General features: G+C 47.0%; 1 pseudogene; it reads left to right on the top strand.

The window, feature by feature from the left end:
• The first annotated feature begins 241 nt into the window (after window positions 1-241).
• On the top strand, window positions 242-360 carry LOC112482405 (annotated as a pseudogene).
• Window positions 361-2,351: the final 1,991 nt, after the last annotated feature.

Here is a 2,351-nt window from a genome sequence, read left to right as displayed (position 1 = left end):
AAAGGATGCTTCCCCAGAGGAGGACCTTGTTTATATCCAAATGCCAGGTATACTTTGTAACAGGGCGTAGGGCTGCCTGCAGCTGCATCTTAAGTTAAGCCCTTCTCGGGTTCAACGCACTTCTGTCTGTGATAGCATCATTCTCAACAGCCAGTGGCAACATGACAGGCCCACAGGCCGAGAAGAGCATCAGCCCCAGCCTAACGAAGAAACAAGGCAAAGATAAGAAATGCCCAAACTTGTCTATGGCCGCGCCATCCTGAACAAGCCCAATCCGGTCTGATCTCGGAAGCTAAGCAGGGTTGGGCCTGGTTAGTACTTGGATGGGAGACCACCTAGGAAGACCAGGTACTGTAGGCATAAAAAATAAGAGATTGTAAGCTGACAAAGTCCCTGCAATCTGTGAGATCAACCAAGGATTGCCTTGCCTAAAAAATTTTAAAAACTAAGAAAAAATAAAAATAAATGACCAAACTTGGATCTAGAAGATTGAGGTCCGAATCCTGGGAACACCATATACTAAATTACCGACTTGGGGGAAAACCAGCAAACCCCTCTGAACCCGGCTCCCTCATGCTAAAGCGAGAACGTCGCCAACTTCACGAGGTCGCTGTGAAAATTAAATGGGATGACGTGGGGAAATGGTGAATTCTGTGGCATGGTTAACTGCCACTTATTATTGAAAAGAAATTAAAATGCACATCTAAGAATTTCTCATAAAGATAAGAAGAGAATTAGGTAGATTGTACTTTACAGATTAGGATCGTATAATATAATCATTTCTTCCACATACAGTGGACCACACACAGTAGGAAAATGTCAGTAAGGAACATTACCTGCTCTCCAGGTATTCTGCTGCAATGATAAACCTGCCCTAGAATTGGCCTTAGAATCCACCCAGGGTAGAGAGGGGCTATTGAGAGAATCGGATGAATCCAAACTCACTCAAAACTGACGTTCAGAGCTCAGGAGGCAGGCAGCACCCTTCCGGTGTCCCTTGTCCTCACCCGTCTTCCAAGTGACCGCTAAGGGGCTGCTGATCCCAGCTTTAGGTTTAGGCTTCAAATTCTTTCTCACCAATGGCCAGTTGAAAATTGCTAACATGCAGTCATTTCCATTCTTAATGAGTGATTTGAGCTCCCTGACGTAATAGCTGAAGGAAGAAGCTCCGGTGAGTCGCAACACGGAGAAGAGGCAAACGCTAAGGGGAAAACCAAAGCGGAAAACCCAACGTTTTATGCTAAATCTCCTACCTCCAGAAAGCCGCAGCTCCTGGCGTGGGAGCGCCGCGGGCCGCGGGCGGTGGGAACGCTGCCGGATGGCCAAGGGCGCCCTCTAAGGGCCGCGGGGCGCAAGCGCTGCCGCCCGCCTGGCCGGAGCTCAGAAGGAGCTGGGAGAAAATCGGAGAGAAAAATGTGTCTTCTGCATGACATCACCTAACACTCAGTGGCCCAAAAATTCCATACTCGGAATTTCTAAATTTTAACCATCTGGTCCATACTGGAGAATTTTCCTTCATTAAAGAAGAATAACACAATTCCCCAAAACTGAATTAAATTCATAATCTTTATAACCAAAACAAAGGTAACTTCTAGAAAGAAGGAAAGAGGATGTTCACTCACATGTATAACCAACACTTCCCTGATTCCAAATGCGCTAATATAAGTCTCCGGAAATAATGAAACGATATGCATCCCTGCCCCCAGCTCCCCAGTTCTCCCCAAAAGCACCCAAGATTTCAGTTTCGGATGCACCCTCATATAAATACTCTATGGATTAACAAGTAAATACAGAGACATATATATTCCTTTCTCTCTTTATTTTTATGCCTTTAAATACTCATCGCTGTATTTTCTAACTGAAATAAAAGCTCTTGATAAGAGATTTAATTATAACTCAAGAAATCCCAGAGTTCCACAGGGAACAATGAAAAGTCTGCTCCATCAGTCCGCGAAGTGTAACGGGGCCCCTCCTGAAATGTTTGCTCCTAGGGTCCCCTGAACCCCCACCCTCACCCCGTGCAATAGCAGAATCATGGCCCGCAAAGACGTGCATGTCCTAATCTCTGTCCTCTGTGAACATGTGACCTCACACAGCAAAAAGGACTTTGCGGATGTGATGAAATTAAAGATCTGGAGTTGGGGAGATCGTCCTGGATTACCCTAAGGGTCCGGCGTAGTCACAAGGGTCCTGGCAGGTGAAAGAGCAGACAGGAAGGAGAGAGAGAAGCCGATGGTGTGGATAGGAGCGGATGAGTGAGTGTCGAAAGGGGCGATGCATGGAGGGATGTGGGCACCTCCAGAGGCTGGAAAAGATGAGGCTGGCTCCCTCCCCTGCCCCCCGCCCCCTGC

The sequence above is a fragment of the Pteropus alecto genome, unplaced genomic scaffold (assembly GCF_000325575.1).
Source record: "Pteropus alecto unplaced genomic scaffold, ASM32557v1 scaffold195, whole genome shotgun sequence".
Classification (NCBI taxonomy): Eukaryota; Metazoa; Chordata; class Mammalia; order Chiroptera; family Pteropodidae; genus Pteropus; species Pteropus alecto.
The sequence above is the reverse complement of the archived record's forward strand: the minus strand, read 5'-3'. Positions and strand labels throughout refer to the sequence as shown.